Source organism: Rhea pennata, chromosome 3 (genome assembly GCF_028389875.1).
Source record: "Rhea pennata isolate bPtePen1 chromosome 3, bPtePen1.pri, whole genome shotgun sequence".
In the NCBI taxonomy this organism is placed as follows: domain Eukaryota; kingdom Metazoa; phylum Chordata; class Aves; order Rheiformes; family Rheidae; genus Rhea; species Rhea pennata.
The window spans coordinates 117,540,575-117,560,639 of record NC_084665.1 but is presented as its reverse complement, the minus strand read 5'-3'; the positions used below and the strand labels follow the sequence as shown (position 1 = coordinate 117,560,639).

At 44.0% G+C, this 20,065-nt stretch overlaps 1 protein-coding gene across 1 annotated transcript in view; it reads right to left on the bottom strand.

Annotated features, from left to right (window-relative positions):
• VSNL1 (visinin like 1) overlaps nt 1-18,895 on the bottom strand; it is a 94,483-nt gene extending 75,588 nt beyond the window's left edge. The window contains exon 1 of the mRNA XM_062571169.1: nt 18,810-18,895. The gene's annotated coding sequence lies outside the window, so the exon portion shown is untranslated. The remainder of the gene's footprint in view (nt 1-18,809) is intronic.
• Nucleotides 18,896-20,065: the final 1,170 nt, after the last annotated feature.

The following is a 20,065-nucleotide window of genomic DNA, read 5'->3' as shown; positions in this document are numbered from 1 at the left end:
GCCTAGTTTTAAGCACCTAGAGATAGGTAGATGTACTCAGGTGAACTCCTACCTCTCCAAACACTACAGGTCATTTAGACGATTATTTTAAGAGGGCTACGTTACTAGGCTTCTAAATAGGGTGCAAATTAATTGCCTAAGTTAGGTAGAGTGAAGCCCATTTAATCATACGCAAGGGTCCCAGTTCAGGTACTGTGTAACTCCCCTCACTTCAAGCGTCACGATATATTATTTCTTTAGATTCTTCTTTTCCTTCAAGAATTGTCTTCTGAAAATAAAAATGACCTGCAATTGCTGTTAACCTCAGCCTCAGTTAAGTTCCTTTGATTTGCTTTCAGCCATGACATATGCCCACTTTGTCCTTGCTTTTGCTTTCTAAAGCAGTTTATAAAGCCTGAAAAAAGGACTGCTTTGTATTATATGGAAAATAACCGTGTTGAAAGGGACAATACCAAGGCTGAAATGCCTAAAATTAGACCTGCAAGATTTGCTCTCACTGGCAGCGATGCGTGTGCACTTCTATTGTCCCAACCCAACATTCTACTTCCATTCTTATGAAATAAACTATTTCTTTCTGAAAAATCCTGAAGTTCAGAATTAGTTTAAAATTATATGGCTGCATTGGCCTTGGTGAATGGTTATTTTTATCACATTCACCTTTAGGCTTTAACAGTGCTGATTTTCATAAGCAATAACAACGGAAAAGTATTTGCAGAATAAAAAACTGAACTTCTCTGAAATGGTGCCTGGAATAATGCTGTAATTTCCAGGTTGCTTTATTTTCTCCCAAGAAAATTCAAACACAGATCTAATGTTTATATTTTTCTGTCTTAAAAGCAAACTAGTGAGGAGACATTCACTGTATATGGTAAGTGGCTGGCACTGGTAACTTGGAGCTAACAGGGATAATTTAGCCATAACAGGTTAGCATCTACGTTATACCCCTTCTTTTCTCAGCCACTGTATTCAACAGACAGAATAAATAAGAGCAAAATATATCCAAAAGGTCAGATTTAATGGATTTTGAAATGAATAAAGCTGCAGAGGTCTAAAGTGAAACTGATGCCAGCCACTGCCTCAAAGATAACTTAAGCTGCTGCTTGTATAGTATTTATTTTGAGTGTCTCCTCGTGGAATTTCAGGATAAAAAATGAGACTGGCTGTGAGCCTCAAGAGGGTATAGTCAGAGCAGTCCAATTTCAACAGGCTATCAAGCTAAACTGCTGGGAGTTGTTTCACAAGTTTACGGGTATATTTCTCTCAGCAGCACAGTGTTATTAATATTTGTAGAACACTGGGATATGAATAGCAAAATTACATCTACCATCAAGATACTACACTGACAGAGCACTCTTTAGACAACTAAACACCTAAGATTAGATGAGACACAAATGCAATACGTGAGTTAAGTTATTAAATAGAGATGTAAGTAATGCAACAGTTATTTATCTGTCTACAAATGCTGATGTGGCTCTCTAATGTATTTTTAGTGCTGCATTAATGGCTTTAGGCACTGAATCAGGTAGTAATTTTCTGTCAGAAAACAGAATTTAATTCTAGTATTATTACACTGAGCAAGGAGCCAAATAGTTTTCAGGGGTTAGGACTGGTGGAAGTCTAGACAAACCTAGTCCAGAACCGCATTCAGTGTTTCCCAATGGAAAATCTGTAATCATAAAAAAGACGCTTTCAATGCAAGAAAAGAGCAGTTTGAGAACACTCATTATTTCATCACCATCTGATTTTGTCAGTATTTCCTAATGTTTCCTGCACCCTGAAGCCTGCACGGTCTCTCCTCGAAGCCTGGCTCACCCACGCACCACGTTCCACAGTCACGCGCTGGCATTTCAGACAACGCTCGGCTTTTGGGAAAAGCGTTCAGGCTCGTTGCGTCACGGAGCCAAGGCACTAACCACCGACTGCTTCATGGAAAGGTTGTTACAACATGGAAATCCTGAGAAAGGTAAATATGTCTTTCTCAGGCCCAGGATTTTTTGTCCTTGTTCCAGGCTCAGAATGAGGCAATTTTTTCCTGGGACAGCCTTTCATTTGTGCCTAATTAAGCCAGGTAATTACCTCTCAGATTTTGTGGGTAGGATCACCGTGTGTCTATTTATGAAGCCACAGTTTCAGTCTCAGGCTTAGCTTTCTGTTCTTCCACATAGAGTCAGCCTTTAACTTTTACTGCTTTGATAACTGCAATCTTTCAAGTTCGTGTAATTTTTTTCTAATTCTTCTAACCATTCAATCACTACAGACATGTCTCTACTAGAATATTAGCTCAGGCTGAAATAGGTAGTGGATATGAACCACGTAAGCTATTCCTGAGAAATTCAAGGTATGGGCACTCTCATCCCATTCTTATTCTTCAGAAAAGCATCTTACTAACACAGCCATTTTTTCCAGAGGATAACATTTTACTAGACAAAGAGTATACATCAAATTATTTCTGAATAGCTTTTCCCAAAGAAGATCAGGGACAGGAATGCTCTTCTTTATTATTCACTTAAAAGGTACTTAAAAGGGATCTCTCATTTATATAGAAGGTTTAAGATTTAGGAACTTAGATACTTAAAGAATTTTTATTTCATTTTTGAGTAAATTCCACAGATTCTACCAAAGGATTTTTATCAGAAGTGTAGTGAAAGGAGAGCAACTCAAAAATTTCGAAGATTCTACAGTGTGTAAAAGCTTCCTCATATGAGCTGTGCACAGTGGTGTTAAGTTCTGCATGAGGAACTATATATAAGGGTATTGGACAGAGGTAATAGGTAGAGGGTAGCCTTGAGGATTTCTTCTTGAATCAGAGAGAAAAGTCCATTCGAAGTGGAAAAGACAGGCTCTCTGCAGCCAGCGGACGGAGCAGAGGTAATGGGCGTTATATCCTGGTTCTACATATGAAACTGCTGACTGAGAAACTTCTCCTCAAAGCTGCACACAGACCTTGGGGAAACAGGAGGTTAAACTCATGACCTGGATATAAATGGTGCGAGACGTTTATATCTTAGGAAAAATGGATTAACATTTAAGCTGCCTTTGGTGTCTTTAGGTCTTTATTCACTTTGAGCATCTCTGCGGTACGACCCAGCCACCACTAAGCTTGCAGGTGCCGAGGGCAGCTCTGCACTTTATGGCCAAGGAGCGCCCCACAGCCTCCCGGCCTCACCTGGGATGGGTCGCCTCCGCACCGCTGGAGGCAGAGCTCCGCGTGAGCAGGCTGCACCAGAGCCCGAGCAGCACGCACTGTGCTGTAGTCCATGCTCTCGATTCCCCAACCAAGGAAGTACTTATTTCACCCCAAAGGAAAGCATGGACATGAACTGACACATACACAGTACCAATGACCTGATGCAAAACCAGAAGAAACCATATTAATGAACTTGAGAGTAATTGTGACAAGTTGAGTAAGCTTCATACTGGTGAACATACTGCTACAATAATCTTCTTTCTGAACTGCTATTTCACCTGCTCGCTACAGCTGAAAGAGCTGCTTGCTACTTTCCACCTGGCATACTCTGCCTTTCCACTAACTGAGGCTTGTTTTTCTTTTGACTGAGTGGAAGGGAGATTCAGCAATACCTTGCAGGAATGGCACGCTGCAGGGAAGCTGTCTGGCCTGCTATCGACGTGGGCTGCCCAGGAACAGATGCAGAATGAGCACTGCTTCCTCCCTGCTCGTTCATCTGCCCCTCTAGGCACAAGCGAGGCTGCCGGGGCATGTTAGGGCACATGCTGCCAAGGTGCCTCTGGAGGAAAAAGAAGCCAAGAATCAAGAAACTCAGCCCCTCCAGCTAGCCGAAGGATGTAGCTCTGTTCCTGCCAAAGTCAAGCGGCACTACAGATAAAACAGCTAAGACATAACCTTATTTTTTTTTTTTTTATTTAGAGTGATAAAAAATCCAGTTGGATGGCCTCAGGCTCTAGGAACAAGATCTTTTGGAGAAGAAAGATCAGAGCGTAGAGTTCCAGTTTCAGAACGCACAGCTAACCTGAAAAGTTTATTGAATGAGCTCTAGATTCTTGCTATGCTGAAGAAATTAGATTACCAGTTCTTAAGTACATTTTCATCTTTTGTCTTCCAGAAGGTGAAGCAGGCTAACAGCACTCCTAACAACCTGATGGAGTCCAATGGAGCTGTACTGGCTTATATGCAGTGTGACTGGGGCTAAAATGACTATATTTTAAAATATTTTTGCCATAATAACAGACAAGTAGTAATAATCACCTACACAGCTGGCCAAATTGAGATTTTCAAAGGGAGTATAAGGAGGATGCATCTTCTGCATCACTCCATGTAAAACACATTTCTTGCCTTTTTCTGTGCTCTAATATATTTTTTAAAAAATCTACATATTTTTACCTTGTTTCACAATCTTTGCAGTGTCACACCCATTTTCCTCTGAAACAGCTGTTTCTGCCACTCCTTAATGTGATGACAAATCTCAGGCACAACCCAAGGATCATTAGAATTTAACTGGTTATGCCTGTTTATTGCACAGTACTCAGAAATGTTAATGTCCCAGTTTATTCACAAGGGAACTGATCTCTACGTAACTCTTCACAATTCTATGGGGAAAATCGTTTACGAGTACACAGCCACAAAGCCTGTCTAAAACAGAACTCAGCTGTAAGTTATAGCTCTACCATGTGAATGTTATAGTCAGTCATAAAGCATACAGCTGAGAGGATGTCAGCTGCTGGCTTCTTGATAGAAAATAACTGTTCAAACCCAAGTGAGAAGGTGATCTGAGATGCCATTTTTTCATAGGACTTTGACAACCATGTATGCATGGGCAATTTTCACACATGTACTGCTGTGCTGACCTTCTGTATTTTATATGCAAAAGCCTAACAAGAAAAAAAGTATGTCAAGGACTGACAATTAAAACTGATGTAATAATTAAAAGTAATAAAGTGATGTAATTAGTCCAATGTAATTAAAACTCACAGATAACAGACATGTATCTACTGCAAGAGCCCAATCAGAATCCACTTGCTCATCAATTCTAGTCCAAGTGGATCGTTATTATCACACAACTAGCCGACTGTGACATTTCAGCAGCAACAGCACAGAAACTTGGGGGAGATGCAAATACTAGCTGATTTCCACTTTATATATATTCTGAAATTAGACTGGTGATAGGAACTCTGTCTAACACGCTCTAGGTGAGACCCTGCTGAGCAGGGAGGTTGGACTAGATGACCTCCAGAGGTCCCTTCCAACCTTACTGATTCTATGATTCTATAAAGTAATCATTACTTTTGATATCTTTCTATTCATGAACTACACAAAAGAACTCAAGAAATTGCTTGTCTGTATAAAAATTTATAGTGAGAATAGACAATATTTCTAAACTGAGCTGAATACCAAAACTTCATACCAAATACCTCAGAGAGCTGAGAGGAAAGCAAAGTTGCAGGCAGGGATAATGGACAGACATTGGCAACATCTTGATTTTAATCTGACATAACCCAGTCCTGCTGCCAGTATATCCACCCCCTCAAAAAAAGAAAAAAAAAAAAAAGAGAGAAAGAGAAAAATAAAGAAAAAACAAATCTCTATCACTTCTGGAAACAACTTGTCCACTGTGTTTTGCATATGTGAGGATTTGTATGGCCATATGCTGGGCAGGATCAGAGAAAAGCAATCATGTCCCCCACCCACCAGCCCCCCAAAAAAAGAAAAAAAAGAAAAAAACACACAGAAAGGAATAGGTGGCAGTGAGGGAACAGAAGCATCTCCCTCTCTGGCAGATGCACATACTATTGTGATGGCATCGACCCCAGCTGGAGGGACAGTTGGGTGGGCTGCAGTGCTCGGTGTTCCTCCTCCAGCTGCAGGGATGTGGATTACCTGGAGCCCAGCAATCAGCTCTTGTCTTATACCTGGACAATCCAGCATCATGACAAAAGCCCTTTGGGACGCTGATTTGAGCCAGCTGTCTGAGTGATACACAGGATTTTCTCTCCCCATCCCTCTCTCAAGCTGCAGCCTTGGAAAAGACCTAGTCCCAACCTGCTGCTGGCTCCACATGTGACCTCCTGCGGGACAGAGGAGTGGTATGCCTCCTGCATCCTCATTCTCTTCACAGCCCTGATCTGGCCACCCCACCCAGCAGCTCCTGCATTGCGCTCAGCTCACTGCCAGACCGCAAAGACAGTCATCAACGTGGAAACTGCACCTGAACTGTACAGACAGCTCATTTTGAGAAAGGGATTGGCCTTTATTCACAAGTAGAATTGAAACATTTATAGCTTAACAGTGAAATGCAAATAGCAAGTATTTTTCATCTTGACTTGTAACAATTAGAAGCAGGGTTTTTGAGGTTCCGTCCAACCTCCTTCAAACACCATAAAGCAGCATAAATTGAGATCTTCCCAAGAAAGGAACTGTACTACTACACTATGTTTGAGCAGATAGGTAAGACACTGTCTATAATCCACTATGAGAATCAGGGTCTTGGCTTGCATTCTCTACTTTGCCACTAATTTGCAGAATCTCAGAACAGTTGAGATTGGAAGGGACCTCTGGAGATCATCTAGTCCAATTCCTCTGCTCAAGCAGGTTCACCTACAGTATGCTGCCCAGAACTATGCCCAGACAGCTTCCAAATATCTCGAAGGATGGAGACTTCACAATCTCTCTGGGCAACCTGTTTCAGTGCTCCATCATCCTCACAGCAATTCTTTTTTCCCTTAGATTCAGACAGAACTTCCCATGTTTGTCTGTGCCTGCTGCCTCTTGTCCTGTCACTGGGCACCACTGAAAAGAGTCTAGCTGCAGCTTCTTTGTACCCTCTATTTAGATGCTTATATATAATTTGTTATAAGTTCCTGGGGAAGTCACATTTCTGCCTGCTGCTTCATGAAATAGTATGATGTGAATGGAGTCATGCCAAATTCTCTGAATTTGCCAATACTGTAGGTGTCTTATCCCGTTCAAAACTAACAGCAACAAAAACCTACATGGCGAGTACATACAAATGCAAAACAATGAGCAACTTGTCATTTAAATACTTCAAAACCAGGGCCTCAAACTAATGGGTTTTTTTTTACTGCAAAGAAGCAGGATTTTAAAAAAAACAGCAGTTCAGTCACAAGATCAATGAATCATGAAATGAGAGGACTTACAAAGTCTTCTGCAAAAGCTTCATATTTTTTTCAATCCTTTTCCCTATTTAGGTTCATGCCCCAAATGTCTGAGAGTAGGCTAGAGCCTCCAGATGAACAAATTCCCCTACACCTTGCAGAGCTTGCTGCCAGTGGGAGCATGCACTGGGGAGCATTTCTCTGCTAAGTTTCAGGACTTAGCTGTATGTAGGTGACTTAAAAACAGCTCAGTTCTCCCCAGTAGCTACATCTATCACACATGCCACGTGCACATGTATATAAACAAAGCTCACAATTCAGCCAGCCAGCTATTTGCATCTCAGTAGGGTGTTCTCTAAACACCTAAATCAGTGAATGCTTTTGCTCTAATACAGTTCTGACATAGCTTGGCTTCTATTAAGTATGAAGAAGCAGTTTGGAGAAAAGTGGCAAAAATCAGCTGAATTTTCACTAAGTTCATTTTTTCCCAGTATCCATTTTCAGTGACTTTAGATTAAACATTTCCCTCCAATCCAAAAAAGTTTCCTCATATAACCTAAAAAATTGTGAAAAGTGGTGAAACTTAGTAATTTTACATTCCAAATTAATCAGCTCCTTTCTGAAAGGGTCTCCAACTCCTCAGCCTTTCAGAGCTTTTTAGATGCTGACTTTTATCTTCTGCTGTCTCTCCTATTCCTTTTCCTACATATCTGTGCTGACTTCCCTTCTTTTTATTGATTCACTTAGAACTTCTAACATTAAAATCCTCACAGTTCTGATCCTGCCTACATCTCTGACATGATTCACGATCACACATTCTCTTTTTCCCAATTCCATTTCCTTTAGGCTATAAGCTTCCTGAACACTTACACCCACATTTCTAGTCAATTCAATGAATTTAAACCAGATTTTTCCATGTATTTAAACTTCATCAATCATGTAAGTGCTTTGGTGGGTCAGGACATGCTTTGGCCTATTCAAGTCCATTCCTTTATTCAACTTTTCCAGCAGAGATCTGACAGATCAGATCTCAGATTAGGTCTTTGTATTGGTATGGTGTTGGGCTTTGGTCCAGCTACTTCTGGGTGGGAAAAGTTCCCATATTGATATGAAATTTTCAGTTCACATTCATCTCTCTGGGATTTCTTCATAACGAAGCCCCATCAAGCCATCCTGCCATTTGCTCCTAAGTATTTCCTCGTGCCTGAGCTTGTCAACATCCCTGCCACTACCGTCGCCCACAGAAGGCGACCATTTTCTTCCCGTGCACAACATCTAAATCACATTTATTCCAGCCTGAAATTTTGTACCATGGCCAATTACCAGAGCTGACACAGAGTGAGTTTACATGCCCCTATAATGTGTGTGAATGTGAGCCCTTATTTCCTGGGCTATTCTGGTAGATTCGGCATTTATAAAAGAATACATCGCCACTCAAGCATCCAGAATTATACCATCAACCTTGATCATCCAGAAGGAAATAAAACCTACTTGTCTCTGCAAATTTCCTGAAAATATTGCCAATAAAAAACGGAAGTGCAAGACTGAAATGGCTACTAGATGCTACATAGGACTTCCTAGAATCAGTTATCTCATAAATTAACAGTGACAAAATGCAGAGTTGCAGAAATACAGAAATACGACTGTTAGTTGCTTCATGTAGCTTTGGATGTTGAAGTCCTTCTGAATATATCAATCCTTACAACAGTAAATTGCTGGTTGCATTGGGCAACACTGAGAATTACAATCTCCAGGTACTGCTGTTAGACAGACCCCTTTCATGAACCACTTCTTACATCTGTAGATGGGCTGACATTGATATATTGTTAATGGTGATTACTAATATACTCCTGTCAGTAATACGGAGTTGCAAACAGCTGGAATGAGTCACACATATTACAACTCTGAACGTCTTGCGATTTAAAGGAAGAAGGTAATTTTCTAAATATCTTGTCTCAACTTCAGCGAACTTAAGGAGCACAAGACACCCACTCAAACTCAAGCCACAGTTAGATATAGTTGTTTTTCACATATTTGAAGCAGATGGAGTTGCAGTTACCTTTGTTATTTTAAATTCACTATGTGTTTCACCAAGCCTAAAATTACAGCAACACACAATGACAGTCTGATAGTGAAATACAAATTACTCGTTTATTTGAATTTATTGTGGATTTTTCATACAACAATTTAGAATCCATTAAACTGTTTCTTATTTGTTTTACTTGCATATTATAAGTAATCTACATTCAGTGAAAAACATTTAAAGGAGGCACTAAACTAAATGCATTTCGTAAGTAATATCAATTAATTAGCAAACAGAGTTCTACAGCTCTTTGGCTAAAGAGCAAAAAGCAAACCAATTTGTGATTGAAGAATTTGCATTAATAGGTTTCGTTAGGCCAGATAAGGTTAAAATGCTATGCGTTGTTATACGTACGCACTGATAGAAAGACCGTTGTGAACAATGCACAGCAACAAAAACCACAGAATATGCTATGCTAGATTCTTACAACATTTTCAGTTTTCTACATCTTGCCTTCCCACTCTGTCAGTCCACAACCCAGGAAAAAAATCAAAAGTATAGGCTCTGATCCCGCAGTTTGAACCACGCAGATTTAGGAAGACCTACATACTGAGCCTTGCTCTAAGATTTGGGGAGCTACAGCGCTGAAGGGAGTGATCAAAACAGGCAGAGCAGGCAGGCACACAGGCAGAACGGAGTCGTATTCAACATCTGTTCACCCTGTACTATGATTTCTTACAGACATCTCCTTGAAAATATCACTCTAGAAATATCAAGAAAAAAAAAACAAATATGTTTTAGATGTTAGAACGTGTTCTCGGGCATGTCTCTATTGCAGCCACTGTAACTGCAGCAGCGCAGGTGCCTCACCTAGCTTTAAACTCGCTGGCTTTGTCCCCAGCATCAGCCCAGCCAGGGCAAAGCAGATTGCAGCGGTCTGCAAAACCTATTCAAGAACAGGATGAATACCCAAATCCATACCCCACGCTGAGCTCCGTGCCATGTCCTGAACGCTGCGGTACACAGGATACTCGGTTCAAGGCCAGTTTGAGTGTGTCAGCATACTGCATTCACAGCCTAGTGACTGCAGAATAAATGTATCGTAATCAGCTTTACAGAAGCTGGACTCAGCCACCACTACCAGACATGTACTGGTCCAGAGTCACTCCACGAAATCCCTGAATACACACCTTATCTCTCTGCACAGGTTGCATCTCCTGTGTCATTAAAATTTTAAGATGAGTATTTATCTGCATAGCAGTGTAAATAGACACAGCTGCGCTTCCTAGAACGTATATATAAAGACCAGATCCTTGTTAAAAACCAGTTAAAAACAGTTAAAAACCAAAATATTACAACAACAAAAATAACCCACACAGTTAAAATGTAGGAAGCTGAAGGGGGCATCCACCAAGGTGAAACAAGCTCAGCCTTTAAGGAGCAGAAAGATTCTTAGGAAACAGGAGATTGCTGGAGCAGCATCAAAGAAGAGAGGAAGCAGAGCCAGAGAAGGAGGGAAAAAAGGATCAGGAGGAGCTGAAGGTTGAGATAAGACAGGAGGCAGAGTTAGTACCTGCTGACACTTCAGGATTACACTCTCAAGTAACAGAGTGCGAAGCCTCCACGACTAATGTTCACTTCTTAATCACGTAGAAACTAATATTACTTATTGATCTGTGTTCCAGCAGCACCTCTTTGTGGTAGGTACTTGACAAAAATAGAGTTGTAGTCCCTCTTAACCCTCTGATTTCCCTAAACCAGAAATCAAATAAATAAAAAGACAGACATCGAACTGAACAGCTTACCTATGGTGTGCCAGAGAGACAAAGCTCTTGTAAAAGAGTTTTTTTTAATGAAGAATGATAAAGGTTACTTTATGATCTACTTACCATACCCATGGTGGTAAATGAACCTTAGTATCTACCTCTCTTAGACATTTAGGTATTTCAGTTAAACAGTTATATCATTAGAAATTCATAGATAGGAGAAGGTATATTTTATGTACTTACATGGGAAAAATAGTTTGTGACCAATTTGACATTTAAGACTGTATAATATAAAAGTTTAAACAAGATGAAACATCTAACATTCTGATTTCAAAGCCAAAAAGCATACTAATATTCTGTATTTTCTTGCTGCACATGGATGCTAAGAAGCAGATTTCAGCCCATCAGTGCACTCCAGAGTATCCTTTGACCTTGACGATTAAGGGATCAGATCCAAGATTACCAGAATATTCAAGTAAGACAGGTGCGAAAAATATAGGTGAAAAAATGCAGGTTAAACCTAGGATGCATTTTGAAGATACAGTCCTTCTATATAAATCATTCTGTTTTTTTAGAAATCACCAATATGATCCAATATTTCATGTATCAAACCAAAATTCCTTTTCAGGCTACCATACTTTCAAATTGAAACCAATTTATCCAATTGAAGATGGTTATTTTCAAGACTATTCCTGAATGTCCATACTCATTTGTATCATTTGATGAATGTACATTTTATATGAAAAATGACTGCTTTACAGAAGTACAGAATACATTCTTTTGCGATAAAACAACACTAACTATAGTGATGTCAATCAAATATGTGCTAATTATTAGTAATTCTCAAACAAAACAAACATTGGAGTGTTACCCATTATATAAGCAGGTTTTATTTTCAGTGGCCATGCTTTATAATAATGTTAATTTTTATTAACTTTACAAAATCACATTTTTCCTATATTTATCAACTTCTATTAAAAACCACAAGCATTTTCATGCAAACTACTAATTATTATCCCCAATTTCATCCTCTAAGAGTCTTTCAGTTACATTGTAATTCTAAATATAGCAGATAAGAATACACAGAAATATGCTGTATTCTAAGAGCTTTTACAAAAAAAGATGTTCTAATTTTAGATGACTCTATTCTGAATAAAGTCTTCATTTAACACACAGATACTCTCAACTGCAGTTGACAGAAACAATGTTATTCAGATCTCTTCCATGCCGTTTAATTCCATTTTTATACAGAATGATTTAATGGTTCCTTTGCAGTAAAAATGTTTTTTCACTAAGTAGAACACTAACCTTTTATTTAAAAAAATTATTTCTAGTGACATATTGTCTTTGTGAAATTATTTTTATATATCAAAATCAAGTTACAGATGCTTTACAGACACTTGGCTCAATAGCTGACCTAATTAAGATTAGTATTTTTCCAATCACTTCAGGGACTGATTGTTTCAAGAACTGGTAATGAAGTGTCTACAATGAAGAAACAAGGTATGTTTTTAACATTCAGGGCAATTAACTATTAGAAAAGATTTGGGAGAAATGTCATAGATTTCCCATTACTTGTGGTCTTTAAATCAAGTCAACATTTTTTCTTCCAAAGAAATGTATATGTTGTTCATTAACAGGAAACTAGATAGAGTTATTGCTCAATTAAATGTTATGGACTATGCTAGGTACCTGGTTAAAATTCTCATGATGGTCCCTTATAAACATGTAATAATCTGAAATGTTTCACCTCTAGGATACAACTTTATATTTAGCTATAAGTCAAAACTGATTTAAAGTAATCTTCATCAGACAGTTTAGTGCCTCATATATATTAATCTAAAAGCTATGAGAATTACTATCACAGCTCACTTTATTCCTGCATATGCATTTTGATTTGTACAGTGCTAAAAGCATAGATATTCCTCATCCAAGTTTGGACAATTAAGGTAATTCCACTGACTGATATTATACTAGTTGATATAACTCACCATGAGTTAAACAAAATTCCACTACTTTCTTAGGCCTAACAATGGTATGAAAATATATTGGTATAATCAAAGGAAAAAGAAAAAAAAAGTTATTATACCATTTACATGCCATGGATCTCAGTTTCTAGGTCTTTTCATCAATCACCTTTGAGAGGCTCTAAGTTAGTGAACAAGAAATATTTAAAGAGATTCTCTCCCTAATGGAATATAATCTGAACACTTGTATGGAATGCAATTTGAATATAACTTTTATTTAAATTGGAATGTACATGAAGCACAACTCTGTTCCTATTAAAATAAATGAGGAAATTCCAGTTCACTCAAATGGGAATGGAAGGAGGAGAATGAAGGTGTTACCAGTGAACCTTTTATACGATTTTCTTGTATTCAGTAAACTATACAGTGGAGCTGGGGGGAAAAAAAAAAAAAAAAAAAAAAAAAAGTGATGCTATTTTGAAATTGCCAACTTCTTAAAATTAAATCAGCTGCAAATCAAAAGCGATCAAAAGTCACTTTCATCAAAAGCCTTAGCATTTTATATATATTAACCTAAAAGCTATGAAAATCACCATTATAATAGTTTTCTTCCTGCATATCAATTTAGACTTGTGCAGTGCTGACTAGGTAGGTATTCTTTATTAAATGGCTCTATGATGAAAAAGCAAGATGTTTTAAAATGCTTTGTTTTCCTGCAGGAAATTAGTAGATTATCATTATCTTAAATGATCCATTAGATTAGCTCAAATTATTCATAACCATTACCTCAAAAATCATAAACAAGCTCAGGAATGTATCAAACTCTTGCTCTTTCAAAATGCTAAAACTGGTGAAGCTAGAATAATATTTTCTGTTATATTGGTACAGTCTGGAATCCAAAATCTGGCTTAAATGAGTATTGCTCCAGGTAGAAAACCTTCAGTAAGAACCAAAACACTTCTTTCGTCCTTGATTCTAGAGTTTCAGAATACATTACTTTTAGGTCAACAAACTATGCATTTCTCATCTTACTTTCAGTGAGCACCATGTATTTTTAATTGATTGTGGTTTTACAATTTATTTTAGAAAATGCACTTTGTTCTTTATCCTCCTCAGAGGAACGATCATGAAGAAAAACAGCTAGATATTTTTATAAATACATCAGTGAAGTTGAGTGTCAAGTCATTCCTATCTTCTCCTTCTCCTTCAACTGTCTCCTTAAAACTAACTGCTTCTACAACATCCAGTTATGACATCCTCTCTAATGGTCTGCCTCAACTTCCTACATGGGTATTTTTGTTCTTTGGGTTATATTCACATATAAATGTGGAAAAAAGTTCCTGAAAGCTGAAACTCTGTTGATAATGTCCCCATAAAGTTTAAAAGACAAATTTACATATATATTTATTTATATTTCTAGCAACTTAGAAAGTAATACGGATAATTCACTCTCTCTTTTTTTTAATCATCCATTTCATTATCTTTGAAAAAGATTGTAGCTGTTACTCTCAAAGCAATAGTACAAGATTTCAAAAGATAAGATATTCTCTTTCTTTGAACACAGATAAGAGTTGGTACAAAGCTGAGCAAGCGCCTCCCTGCGACGGAAGCCCCTCTGGAGCCTAGCGCCCCACAGCTCCCAAGCTCGAAGCATTCCCTACTTGTGCTGCACTTTTATATCAGGTGATACTCTTAGTGATGCCACAGATCACAGCTGTAGAGTAAGTCATGATCTTTCCCAAGGATTAAGGGAAATATGCAGCGAAGAAGAAAAAAAGAGAAAAAGAGAGCGGACGGACGGACACACACACACACACACACTCCCCCAAAAAAAAAAAAAAAAAAAAAAAAAAAAAAAAAACAGAGAAAGAACAAGATTACACTCCATAGGAAACAAGGAAAAGGCAAAGGATGCACATGATGGCAAGAGGCACACAAAATGCAGGTAATGTGGACCCGCAGGAGAACAGTGACAGGTGGGATGGTCTAGGCTTGTTACAATAAAGTCTGAGCCAAAATTAGGCATTGGAAGTAATGCAGGAAGCCCACACAGTTGCTCTTCTCCGTTAGTGTAAGACAAAATTAAAGGAAAGGGCACTGGCAATAAAAAAACCTCTGAAACAAGTATCTGTTTAGATAGTTCTAAAGATAAAGGGTACTTATCCCCAATCCATGCTGGCAAAATAACTTGTATTAAAAAAAAAAAAAAAAAAAAAGAAAGAAAAGAAAATGAATGAAGACTAGTGCTGAAACATATTTTACATCCCAGGCAAGAAACACAGTCTTTCCTGATGAACGTTATGTGTTCCAGTTCTAACTACTTTAAAAACCAATGTACCCATCTTATTTTATATTTTATAACTCTGATTTCGGTTAGCGCGTATTGCTGTTTAATTCATGGCTAGAGCTACCCTGCATGGAGTAGCCTGCATTATTTGGCTCACTGACACAAACTTCTGAAAATCCACAGGAATCTGGGAAACATTCAGGACTGAATCCCTAAAATACAAATGTGAGACAGATGTAACACAAAGAAGCATAAATACACACTGCAGCCAGACATAAATTTAGGATTCCAAAATTGAAAAACAAGACGGGAATAGCTTCGAAAGTAATGTTTGTTAAAAGTAAAGTAATCTATATTCTTAGATTTAGATCCTGCCAGCAGCTCTGCTGAGGGAACCGGCAGGAAGAAGAGCCTGGAGGGCTGCACCACCCCAGCGCGCCGAGGCACGCAGCACGACGCAGGGCGGCCGCGCGGCGCTGGGGCCCGCTTCCCGCGCCCTCGAGAAGGCGCGACCACGAGCCGGCGTCCCGGCGCGCCGTCGGGCACGCGGCACGAGGTCGCTCCCGGGGACACGCGCGGCTCCTTTTCCAAACAGCCCCGGAGCCAGCTTCGCTGCACCGCTTCCCCCGCTGCCAGCGGCACTCCCGCCAGCCGAGCTGCAGCCCCCTGCTCCGCTCGCTTCCAGCTATTCCTTTCCATTCCTGTACTGCTCTTCCACCCTTACCCACGGCTACGCTTTGCCTTGCCATTCAGCCCCAGGCTGGGTTTGTTGGTACTATATAAGTAACACTGATTCTTTCGGTAGATTGCACTAGCGGACTGGACGTAGGGTACAGCAAGAGGGGACTGAAAGCAACGGGGACACTTGGTATGCAGTTATGTAACGCCGTAACAGTCTGAGAGATACGTTGTACAACACCACAACTCAATAGCTGGACCTTCCGGAACACGAGTGATTTCTCTAAACAGTGAAAAGTCAGTGGTGCAATTCTTTGTATAGGTATGCCAAGAAGACAGGACAACCTCGAAAACCAAATATTGCAGTTGTACATCACACAAGTTTATGGCAAAACTCCTTTCGAGTACAACAAGAGGAGGATTCAGCCTTAAATTAAAAGGAAGGAATAATATATAATGAAGATTAACAACATGTTTTCTTATTTTTCCTCGAGATCAACAATAGCCCAGACTATTTTATGCTTTGTTTGAATGGAGAGGCAAAATGTAATTAAAGTTTTAATTAAAATTGATCGCAGTCCACAAATCTGAAATGGATAGTGCTGCTCTAACACTGTACTGGAGAACTTTTCAAGTAAACTAATGTTACATGAACTGCATTCTTAAAAAAAAAAAAAAAAAAAAAAATTCAATCAAAGGAAAGGGTAATAGTGAAAACTAATCAATCTAAAGTGTGCCATAGAAGCAAACTACCAACAAGCATGTATTCCAAAAGGGCTACTGAATATACATTTTATAAAGACAGATATTTCTCTGATAGTTATTTTCCTCTGAAGGTGAAGATTTTGCTCCTTACCATATTCTGGTTCATACCTGTCTATGTTTTTATCTCCTATCTAAAGAGGCAGTGGGATCTCCGAGAGCTCAGCTTTTTAATAAACGAAGGAACACAACTCCTATCGCCAAAAATATTTGCCATAAAACACTGCTAGAAATTTGCCAATGAAGCTGCTGCGAAAACTACCTCTATCTTTTAAATACATCAGATACATTAGCATCTTCGTTACAAGAACGTAGAATTTGTTCATACATTCAGCCTTCCACTAACTGGCAAAGGCTCTGGGGTGCAAATAATCACATTTCAATTTTAATGAAAAGGGCAGGGTTTTTTTGTTGTTGTTGTTTGTTTATTTGTTTGCTTTTTCAATTAGGCCGCTATCTGCACGGCTTCTTGCTCATTCGGCCAGCCCGGTATTTGAAGCAACTGCTCCCCTCGCTCTGCCCCACGGAAGCGTTTGACGGTTTCAGGGTTGGGGTCGGTGCCCCAGACGGCGGCTCCGCAGCGGGGCGGGCAGCCGGGCCTGCCGGGGGGGGCTCTGCCCCACTCGCCACCCCCCACCCGGGTGTCAGTCCCGTGGGCTGAAGGCAGCTCCAGGGCTGCCCCGGCCGCGCACCCCCCTTCCCTGGCCCTGCACCGCCACGTCGGGGCCGCAGCCCGGCCCGCTGGGGCGGGGGAGAGGGAGCAGCGAGGCGCCCTGCAGAGAGGGGCAAGCGGCGGGGGCGGCGCAGGCAGGGCGGCGCCGGGGGGTCCGGGCAGCGCGGGGAGGGGGGAGGGCTGGAGGGGTCCTTTCGCTCAGGGTGCTGCCGGGCGGCGGGGAAGAGGAGGGAAGAGGAGGGAAGAGGAGGGAGCTCCCCCGTGGGAAACGGCGGGCATGCCCCGCTCCCGGCTCCGCACGGTTGGGGGGGGGGGGGGGACAGACGGGAGGGGCCACGCGTTTTCCAGCGGCGCCCGCGCGCAAAGTTGCGCCGGGCCGCTTCGCCGGCGCGCGCGGCTCGGCGGGACGGGCACCCGCGCAACCTGCGCGCCCCGCGGCGGCGCCCGCACCTGGCTCGGGGCTCGGGCCGGCGCGCAAAGCGCCGCGGTTTCCCGCACGGCGGCTGGGGATCGCCGCAGCCTGCTCCGCCTTGGTTGCGATGCCTCGAAACGCAACGCTCCCTCCGGCCGGCTCCTCTCCCGCCTCCTCACGCCTTCGAGGGGGAAGCGGCCTGGGCTGCACATCGGCTTTTGTTATCTCCTCCCACCTCCATTTTCACGTCGTCTCGTTCCCAAGCAAATAGCAGGAGCGCGGCGAAGGCTCCGTGCGTTTACCACACCAGAGAGCCCTTCACAAACGCGACCCCGGGCTTATCCCGCACACGGCTCGCGTGGCTGAGGAAACACGGACCTCTTACACCCAGCAAGGGTGTCAGTTAAGCAAGGATCGGTAGCCCTTCTGCTTTCATCGCGGGTGTGATGACCTTGCAAGGACTGCTCTCGCTCCTCTTTCTCGCATGGTTTTTTCTCTACCCGGAGAAAACAACGACCTTTTCGCTATCTCTTTGCAAATGAATAAGAAACGTCAGACTTCCACATTCAGCGAAACACTTCCAAGCACAAATCACTAAGCGACAGATCTATGCTTCCTTTTGATCTTGTTGGTATTTATATCCAGATCGATACGGGACCCGCTCTCTTACAACAGTTCAAGGCAGAAACGCCGTGGACACAATTTCCCTCCATCTCGCCAGGGGAAAAAAAAAAGAAAAAACAATTCGTGTACACAAAGTATTAAAGAAAGGGAAAAAAGGTAAATCAACTGTCCTGGTTAGGATGATTTGCAAGCGCTAAAAAGGGACGGCAATAACCTGCTTTAAGCGCCCCGGCACAGACGCACGGTGCACAAGCCAGCATCGCAGCCGGTCCTCCCCGGCGCGCGCTCTCCACTTTCACCCACGCGCACGCGGCCGCCTTCGCCGCCAGGACACCCCTGCGCCGACCCGGTGCGGGGCTCACACTTCGGGCGACGGTCGCTTTCCAGCGGCACCACTCCGCCACCTGCCCCCCGCGATTCGCCTCTGCGAGAAACGCGCCCAGAGCGGCGCCCGCGCAAAGCCCGCGCCGCCGCTCTGCGCGGCTCCGCGGCGCGCAGCGGGGCGCTCCCCGGCGCGGCGGCACTTACGGTGGGCGCCGCTGGCGATCGGCGGGTGCGAGGGGAGCGCGCTGGGGCCGCGCCTGCTGCGGGTGCCGGGGCCGGAGGGACGCGGCTCGGTGCGCGCCTGCCGCTCGCGCCGCAGCTCACTCGCCGCCGCCGCCGCCGCGCGCGCCCCCGCTCCGCCCCGCGCCGCCCCGCACTGCAGACCGCCGCCCCGCGCCGCCCCGCGCACGCGCGCGCCGCCCGCCCCGAGCATGCGCGCGCCGCCCGCCCCCGCCGCCCGCCGCCGGGCGGGAGAAGGGCCGCGGCGCCGCGCCGGCCGCCGTCGGGGCCTCGTCGCGGAGCGGCCTCCGCGGGGCCTGCCCGGGGCGCGCGCGCGGCCGCCCCCCCCGCCACCCCGATACCCTCCGCCTGCGCGCAGCGGGGGGCCGCGCGGGGCGCCCCCGCAGCTGGGAGCCATCTGGGACCACCTCCCCGCGTCCCGGGTGGGACGTCGCCCCGCGTCCCGGGTGGGGCATCGCCCCGCGTCCCGGGTGGGACATCGCCCTGCGTCACAGGGTGGGATGTCGCCCCGCGTCCCGGGTGGGGCGTCGCCCCGCGTCCCAGGGTGGGACGTCGCCCCGCGTCCCAGGTGGGACGTCGCCCCGCGTCCCGGGTGGGACGTCGCCCTGCATCCCTGGTGGGGCGTCGCCCCGCGTCCCGGGTGGGGCATCGCCCCGCGTCCCGGGTGGGACATCGCCCTGCGTCACAGGGTGGGATGTCGCTCCGCGTCCCGGGTGGGGCGTCGCCCCGCGTCCCAGGGTGGGACGTCGCCCCGCGTCCCAGGTGGGACGTCGCCCCGCGTCCCGGGTGGGACGTCGCCCTGCGTCCCTGGTGGGGCGTCGCCCCGCGTCCCGGGTGGGACATCACCCTGCATCCCAGGTGGGGCGTCACCCCGCGTCACAGGGTGGGACGTCGCCCCGCGTCCCGGGTGGGAAGTCACCCTGCATCCCAGGTGGGGCGTCACCCCGCGTCCCGGGTGGGGCATCGCCCCGCGTCACAGGGTGGGGTGTCGCCCCACGTCCCGGGTGGGACGTCGCCCCGCGTCCCGAGTGGGGCATCGCCCCGAGTCCTGGGTGGGACGTCGCCCCGTGTCACAGGGTCGGACATCACCCTGCGTCCCGGGTGGGACGTCACCCTGCATCCCAGGTGGGGGCATCGCCCCGCGTCACAGGGTGGGACGTCGTCCCGCGTCCCAGGGTGGGACATCGCCCCGCGTCACAGGGTGGGGCATCGCCCCGCGT